The 9,296-nt window shown below is 41.3% G+C and overlaps 1 long non-coding RNA gene across 1 annotated transcript; it reads left to right on the top strand.

Annotated features, from left to right (window-relative positions):
- Positions 1 to 601: 601 nt before the first annotated feature.
- On the top strand, positions 602 to 5,663 carry LOC138853293 (uncharacterized). Its single transcript, XR_011392503.1, has 2 exons — positions 602 to 1,087; positions 3,833 to 5,663. It is a non-coding gene; the product is annotated as an uncharacterized lncRNA (long non-coding RNA).
- The last annotated feature ends 3,633 nt before the right edge of the window (positions 5,664 to 9,296 follow it).

Below are 9,296 nucleotides of genomic sequence, written 5' to 3'. Positions count from 1 at the left end.
GGCTGTCATTCAAGGTGTTCTCAAGGCTATCATTCAAGGTGTTCTCAAGGCTATCATTCAAGGTGTTCCCAAGGCTGTCATTCAAGGTGTTCCCAAGGCTATCATTCAAGGTGTTCCCAAGGCTGTCATTCAAGGTGTTCCCAAGGCTATCATTCAAGGTGTTCTCAAGGCTATCATTCAAGGTGTTCTCAAGGCTATCATTCAAGGTGTTCTCAAGGCTGTCATTCAAGGTGTTCCCAAGGCTGTCATTCAAGGTGTTCTCAAGGCTATCATTCAAGGTGTTCTCAAGGCTATCATTCAAGGTGTTCCCAAGGCTATCATTCAAGGTGTTCTCAAGGCTGTCATTCAAGGTGTTCTCAAGGCTATCATTCAAGGTGTTCTCAAGGCTATCATTCAAGGTGTTCCCAAGGCTGTCATTCAAGGTGTTCCCAAGGCTATCATTCAAGGTGTTCCCAAGGCTGTCATTCAAGGTGTTCCCAAGGCTATCATTCAAGGTGTTCTCAAGGCTATCATTCAAGGTGTTCTCAAGGCTGTCATTCAAGGTGTTCTCAAGGCTATCATTCAAGGTGTTCTCAAGGCTATCATTCAAGGTGTTCTCAAGGCTGTCATTCAAGGTGTTCTCAAGGCTATCATTCAAGGTGTTCCCAAGGCTATCATTCAAGGTGTTCTCAAGGCTGTCATTCAAGGTGTTCTCAAGGCTATCATTCAAGGTGTTCTCAAGGCTATCATTCAAGGTGTTCTCAAGGCTGTCATTCAAGGTGTTCTCAAGGCTGTCATTCAAGGTGTTCTCATTGCTTTTAATGTCGGTATAAAGAGCAATTTTTAGAGAAAAAATTAAATTTAAAATTAACATGCTATTCATACTTAAAGGAGTCTGACCACTTCCAGAGACCTAACTGTTAATTAAGGATTAATCTGCAACTTGAAAAGCAACTTTAAAAGTAAATTATTCTTTTCAGGTATTGACACTGACAAGCACAAATATCCAATTGGCTCTGCCAGAGTTACATTCAACAATGTTCAGTCCTACAGCAAAGCTGTTAGAGCAGCATTTATACAGATAAAAACTCCAAAATTTAAAAAGAAGGTGTGTAATTGATCTCCAACCATTTGTAAATTTAATTTCTAAAAAAAATTTTTTTTTGTCTGTGTGGTGCACACTGACCACACAGACCCATTTTTTCACATGTGGGCCTACCAGCTTTCTCCTGCTCGATTTGAAGCCGCTAGAATTATTGAGTATATATACGTCAGAAACATTGGCTCGTAAGACGTATTTATACGTCGAAAACAGTCGAAGGGTTAAAGTGCAGCCCACAATTCTTTTTGACAATCTGGTGTAATTCTACTATGTGAAATTTTCTAATTCATAAGCTTCTCTGTGCTTTCTTCTCAGTGATGCATATGCAGCAGTTAATGTACAATACTGGTTTAGTTTTAATCCGGTAGGCCGGGCTTGAGTCCTGGAGATGGGAAGTACAATGTCTGCACTCTGAAGGAAGGGTGTTAATGTTGGTTTTATAACTAGTGTGAGCCTGCCTCTGGCAAGACAATGGAGTGGGAAATGGCTGATGTGCTAATAAAAAAAATTAATAGCTCTTGAAATAAGGAATACATTAATGCAGCAAGGAAATGACAGCAAGGAAATGAGTGAGCTACTCAAGTCCCAATATGACTCAGTTTTTAGCAAGCCGCTAACCAGACTGAGAGTCGAAGATCAAAATGAATTTTTTATGAGAGAGCCACAAAATTTGATTAACACAAGCCTATCCGATGTTATCCTGACGCCAAATGACTTCGAACAGGCGATAAATGACATGCCCATGCACTCTGCCCCAGGGCCAGACTCATGGAACTCTGTGTTCATCAAGAACTGCAAGAAGCCCCTATCACGAGCCTTTTCCATCCTATGGAGAGGGAGCATGGACACGGGGGTCGTCCCACAGTTACTAAAAACAACAGACATAGCCCCACTCCACAAAGGGGGCAGTAAAGCAACAGCAAAGAACTACAGACCAATAGCACTAACATCCCATATCATAAAAATCTTTGAAAGGGTCCTAAGAAGCAAGATCACCACCCATCTAGAAACCCATCAGTTATACAACCCAGGGCAACATGGGTTTAGAACAGGTCGCTCCTGTCTGTCTTAACTATTGGATCACTACGACAAGGTCCTAAATGCACTAGAAGACAAAAAGAATGCAGATGTAATATATACAGGCTTTGCAAAAGCCTTCGACAAGTGTGACAATGGCATAATAGCGCACAAAATGCGTGCTGAAGGAATAACAGAAAAAGTCGGTCGATGGATCTATAATTTCCTCACTAACAGAACACAGAGAGTAGTCATCAACAGAGTAAAGTCCGAGGCAGCTACGGTGAAAAGCTCTGTTCCACAAGGCACAGTACTCGCTCCCATCTTGTTCCTCATCCTCATATCCGACATAGACAAGGATGTCAGCCACAGCACCGTGTCTTCCTTTGCAGATGACACCCGAATCTGCATGACAGTGTCTTCCATTGCAGACACTGCAAGGCTCCAGGCAGACATCAACCAAATCTTTCAGTGGGCTGCAGAAAACAATATGAAGTTCAACGATGAGAAATTTCAATTACTCAGATATGGTAAACATGAGGAAATTAAATCTTCATCAGAGTACAAAACAAATTCTGGCCTCAAAATAGAGCGAAACACCAACGTCAAAGACCTGGGAGTGATCATGTCGGAGGATCTCACCTTCAAGGACCATAACATTGTATCAATCGCATCTGCTAGAAAAATGACAGGATGGATAATGAGAACCTTCAAAACTAGGGAGGCCAAGCCTATGATGACACTCTTCAGGTCACTTGTTCTATCTAGGCTGGAATATTGCTGCACACTAACAGCACCTTTCAAGGCAGGTGAAATTGCCGACCTAGAAAATGTACAGAGAACTTTCACGGCGCGCATAACGGAGATAAAACACCTCAATTATTGGGAGCGCTTGAGGTTCCTAAACCTGTATTCCTTGGAATGCAGGAGGGAGAGATACATGATTATATACACCTGGAAAATCCTAGAGGGACTAGTACCGAACTTGCACATGAAAATCACTCACTATGAAAGCAAAAGACTTGGCAGACGATGCACCATCCCCCCAATGAAAAGCAGGGGTGTCACTAGCACGTTAAGAGACCATACAATAAGTGTCCAGGGCCCGAGACTGTTCAACTGCCTCCCAGCACACATAAGGGGGATTACCAACAGACCCCTGGCAGTCTTCAAGCTGGCACTGGACAAGCACCTAAAGTCAATTCCTGATCAGCCGGGCTGTGGCTCGTACGTTGGTTTGCGTGCAGCCAGCAGCAACAGCCTGGTTGATCAGGCTCTGATCCACCAGGAGGCCTGGTCACAGACCGGGCCGCGGGGGCGTTGACCCCCGGAACTCTCTCCAGGTAAACTCCAGGTAGGGTTAAATGGTGCTACAGCTGCATATGCTAATATTTGTTACAAAGAATAAAAAGGGCCTAATACCATAGTTGGAACAGTATGCAGATAACCAGCACATAGGAGATGCTTGGTTTGTCCACCTTGGATCAGTGAAAGCAACAGACTAATTAATGCATTGTCCAAATCTAACCAAAATGTTGTCACATTTCTTGTATGTACGAGTTACGTATTTAAGTAACATTATGGATACCGTATTTTGTTGTATTGAAGCAAGTATAAAAATTAGGAACTTAATGAAAATGTGTGCACATGTACAGATGGCAATCAATTGGTATTCAGTTTCGTTAGATGCTTGTGTTCCTGTATTTCAAATAGTTAACAGTCCTTATTCTTCAGGTACAAGTTGACCCATACCTAGCAGACTGTCTCTGCCAGCTGTGTGGCATGCATCTGGGCCCATATTTCTGCCGTGATGAGAATTGCTTCAAGTATTTCTGTCGATCTTGCTGGAAGTTGACTCACCCAGTTGATGCACATGGTGGCCATAAGCCAATAATGAGAAATTCAAATATGCGTACTCAGACAACTCTCAGCCATGTTATATAACTTTCCACAAGCCAGATCCTGCCATGTTTGTTGATTTTCTAGATTATAAAATTTTATTTTGTAACTTGAATCTATATTGTTTCTATTAATGTGGAATTCTATATTGAATACAATTGTTTTTATACTTTGCATTCAAAAAATGGATGTGCTTGTCTTTTGGCAAGACTAATTTTAGTAAATTTGTTTTTATGTGGATTTAAAAGGTGGCTTTACCTATAACCATTGATAGACAAGTGCAGTGTTGGTGTATGGTTTTATTATAGTAGCACTTGGTACAAGCCTAGCAAAAATATTCATAGTATTCACAATAGGATTCCAACAGCTTTTAACAGGCCAGTTTAGAGTAGTTTTAATAGTGCACAATGACATTAGTATTATCCCAACATTTTAACATTTACATCATGCTTAAAGCTGTATGGAAAAGCCTCTTGGTTTGGTTTTTTTTTTTTTTTTTTTTAAGCCTGATTTTTTAGTTCAGTCCACCAAAGCACTTTTATTCCTTTTTGGTTCTTATTTGTGTTGGGCACAAAATTGTAGGAAGTGCAGCCATGATTCTATTTCATTTAGTGTCTTGATCAATCAAGTTTGGGCAAAGGTTGGTGGTTTTAGGTAGAGCACAATTTGTCCCAAATTTTAATTGAATTTTCTTCATTTAAGTTTTTTTCTTTATTTTAATGTGAATTCCACATAGAAAAAAAAAGGCAAGATATGAGAAGAAACAGCTGTAGTATCATTACTTCCAACTGGAAGTTTTAGTTTATATTTAAAGATACTGTTTATGTAAGGTGTGGTATAAAGTGGTAAGTGGTTATTGAGATGTACTTTATGTACAAGTGCATAGATGGCATTGCACAAGTCATGACTTGAAAGCTTCTTAAATTTTACACATTTTAGGGATTGATCTCCTGAAACTGGGGTGGTGGTTCAGTTAATTTTAAAGCACAAATCTTAATGTAGGACCATTGAGTGGAATTTGCTCTTAAAATTTGATGAAAGCATTTTACTTGTGTTGTAAGATTATTACTGTGTTAAAACTTTCTACTCAGATGGTCTTGTTATAGCACAGTACATACTAACTAACACTTCAATACTAACTAACACTTCAATACTAACTAACACTTCAATACTGGTGTCTTAGAAAATTATGAATTTTGGCACATGTCAAAATTATAATGAAAGCTTTGATTTTTGTGCTGAAAGGCAACCATTGCTTCCATACATTTTACTATGTTGAAATTTGAGGGGGGGCGATTTCTTAGTATAATTGTTTAGTGTTAACAACCTTTTACTTGATGAAAGTTTAGTTGTAAAAGATTTGATATATTGGAATTACAGATGTTTACAAAAAGATTTTAATGTTAAAGGAATTGGGCAACATTGATACACACAGGCTGATAATTTCGTTGACGACTTGGCATGTTTGACTACTCTCCTGCTCCTTAAAGATACTTTTGAGTGAATAGCTCAGTAATGGTTTAGTTTCTTATGGAATTAATAGAAATTATGTACTTTACTTTTCATTGTACTAGCTTTGGCAGTACATATACTAAAAAATCTTCTGTTTTGTTTGAATTTTTGTTAAATTTATCATTTATTTTGGTGGAATATATTTGCAATTTAAGACTTTTTTCATTGTTCCTATAATTAAATTTTTAACTGCTTATAGTTCACTGCTCCAATTTTCCCTTAAAGGGATATTTCTGAAATTCAGCTACTAAATGATGAAAAGGCATAGTTGGCCTTGTTGTAATCTAGCATCTTTAGTATTGTGATGTACCTCCTGCTGATGAAAATTTAATCTCGGAGCATGTCAAATAAACCTTTTCAGATGCATGTTGAACAGCAATAATTCAATTCAATTCAGAGTTTATTCTCTATAAGGATTACAATGCTGAGTTTACAGAATTTGGTTATTGTGTGGTTTACATGTAGTAAAATAATTAGAGGGTACTACTAGAACATCTAGCATGGCTAGCCTCTTCAAGGGGGGCTCCTTGGCGTGGTGAAGAGGCTCTTGGTCTGAGGAATCAGACCTGTTGGTCTCCTTCCTCAGACCGAACCTAATTATCCCCCAATCCCCCCCTCCCTATCCCATCCTCCCCTTTTTCCTTTCCTCCTCCCCACCCCTCCCTTTTGCCCTTCCTCTTTTTGGCCTTTGAGATTTCTCCCACAGGCGCGCTATTATTATTATAATAAAAAAGAAGCACTAAGCCACAAGGGCTATACAGCGCTGCAGGGTAGGGAAGGAAGCGAGGGTATTGGATGGCAGAAGGGAGGAGGGATGATCAGTAGGTTACAGAAAACAGCGGGGAAGGGGATAGTACGGGGGTAGAGGGTAGCAAGAGATTGAAGTAGAAAGGGCTGAAGGTATCAGAATTTGTGAAGTAAGTCAGTTGTTGTCTAAAAGTCAATGAGAGAGTCTGGATGAAAGGTGGGTCCATCAGCGAGAAGAAGGTAAAGAGAGAGCAGCAGAGTGAAGACGACAACGGAGGTAAATTCTGCGTGCTCGTTGATAAAGTTGGCAGTCCAACAGAATGTGGCTGACTGATAATGGAACTTGGCAATTCTCAGAGAGGAGCAGGGCGCCTCTCCATGAGATATCCATGAGTAAGAAGAGTATGGCCAATGCGAAGACGGGAGAGAGTAGTCTCCCAACCTCGACACTGGTGATAAGAAGACGGCCAGTAACCTATACTCGGTTTAATAGATTGAAGTTTGTTGCCGAGCATAGTAGACCAACGTTGTTGCCAACAGGTGTGAAGTTGGGAAGATATTACAGCAAAATAGTCCGTAAATGGAATACCTCTACATGAAACTGGTAGGTCATGTACTGCTGACTGCGCAGCAGTGTGTGCCTGTTCATTGCCCTGTACGTCAACATGACCAGGGACCCAACAAAAAACAATATGCTTGGTAAAGATGCGGCGTAGCCAAAGTTGGATATGGAGGACTAAGGGGTGAGGTGTATCAAATTTCTGTATAGCCTGTAAAGCACTAAGGGAGTCTGAGACAACCACAAATGATGACACAGGCATAGATGCAATACGGATAAGTGTTGTAAGGATGGCATGCAATTCAGCAGTAAAAATACTAGCTGAAGATAGTAAATGCCCTTGTACGAAGCTGTCCGGAAACACTGCTACAAATCCTACGCCGTCAGAAGACTTAGAGCCATCTGTGTACACAGCAATGGCATTAAAATGAGTGAAAGTGGTCAAGAAAAAGAGAGCGGGAAGCGACCGTAGACAGTTGGGCTTTCGAGCAAGGGAGAGAGAAAGAACAGACTCGAACAGCTGGAACTTCCCAGGGAGGTAGGGAAAAGTGAGATGCTACATGTACATAGAAAGGTGGTAATTGAAGAGACGACAAGAGCGAATGAAGGCGAAGAGAGAAGGGATGGAGTAAACAGGGGCGGCGAACAAATAATGTCTACTAATATCAGTGACCATTCTATAAGTGGAAGGATTGCGGAGATCATGAGAGTGTACATAGTAGCGAAGGCAATGGGCATCACGGTGATCGGATGAGGATGGAACGTTCGCTTCTGCATAGAGGCTCTCGACAGGGGAAGAGCAAAAAGCACCAAGGCATAAACGTAATCCTTGGTGATGAATGGGGTTAAGGCTAGAGAGAGTAGCAGGAGATGCCGCTGAATAGATCTGGTCACCATAATCAAGTTTCGATAAAATAAGGGTGGAATGTAGGCGAAGGAGGGTTCGACGATCAGCTCCCCATGAAAGATGAGCAAGGGTTTTAAGAAGGTTCAGCCGGCTGTGACAAGTTTCCTTCAGAGAGGTAATGTGAGGTTTCCAGGATAACCTACGATCAAAGAGGAGGCCCAGAAACTTGACTGTATCACGTTCAGGGATACGGGTGCCATAGAGGTACAAAGGATGATCGGAGATGACAGAGCGTCTGTTGAAAGTAATTTGGTGGGTTTTAGTGCTGGAAAATTTAAACCCACGTGTGGTGGCCCAATTGGAAACACTATTTGTCCATACCTCACTGCATTACACTGCAGCCCGTATCCACTTGACTAAGTGGTTTGCAATGTTCTTTATATCTCTCTCCTTCTCGAGCATTTTCTATCCCAGACTTTGCCTTTCTTGTTTCATCCTTACCACCACCACTTCTGTTACTTGGTGATTTTAATGCCCACCATTTCCTCTGGGGGGGGGTCTCATTGTGACTCGCGTGGTGTCCAGTGGAGGCTTTTCTCGCCTCTCACCCCCTCCATGTTTTAAATACGGGTACTCCCACCCATTTTGATCCTTGTACTCATACTCTCTCTTGCATCGATCTATCAGTCTGCTCTTCCTCCACTGCACTAGACTTCACCTGGTCTGTTCTACCGGACTTACATGACAGCGATCATTTTCCAATCATTCTTACTTCTTCCTATTCACCACCTGTCTGCAGCCCTCGCTGGCAATTTGATCGGGCAAATTGGGATCTTTACTCACACCTCACTGCTTTTAGTGAGGTTCCTTCTTCATCCTCCATTGATGAGTTCCTACACCTCTTCTCGACGTCAGTTTATACCGCAGCTTCTCATTCTATACCTGGAGTTTACCTGGAGAGAGTTCCGGGGGTCAACGCACTGTGGCCCGGTCTGTGACCAGGCCTCATGGTTGATCAGAGCCTGATCAACCAGGCTGTTACATCAACTTGTCGGTACCATATTTTTTTTTTATATCAAATTCTAAGTGATAAAGAATAAAGTGATCAAGGAGGGGTTTTGGGATATTAGCAGTCTGGAGGGATATATTGTGTATCTTTATACGTATATGCTTCCAAACTGTTGTGTTCTGAGCACCTCTGCAAAAACAGTGATTGTGTGAGTGAGGTGAAAGTGTTGAATGATGATGAAAGTATTTTCTTTTTGGGGATTTTCTTTCTTTTTTGGGTCACCCTGCCTTGGTGGGAGACGGCCAACTTGTTGAAAAAAAAAAATCATAGATGAGCACTGCTGAATAATGCCTTACTTTGAAGTAATTACAGGTAGTTAGAAAACAATCAGAACACCTTTAACAATACCTTAAGGGATAGTTACAACACACGAGTATTCCTACCTTTAGAGCCAAGTACACCGTGAGGATTTGAAGCATTAGGGAGAAGAGTAACTCTCAGGTCCGCTGGAATATCCAAAGCTGTTGGTGGTTTGTATTCCTGAAAATAACAACACATCTTAGTTAAAAATTTAAGAACCCTTTGGGGGTTTCAGACGTACTAGTACGTCTTACGACCCAGGGTT

This window comes from Cherax quadricarinatus, chromosome 27 (genome assembly GCF_038502225.1).
Source record: "Cherax quadricarinatus isolate ZL_2023a chromosome 27, ASM3850222v1, whole genome shotgun sequence".
Lineage (NCBI taxonomy): Eukaryota > Metazoa > Arthropoda > Malacostraca > Decapoda > Parastacidae > Cherax > Cherax quadricarinatus.
Note: the sequence above shows the minus strand (reverse complement) of the source record. Positions and strands in the feature narration are given on the sequence as shown.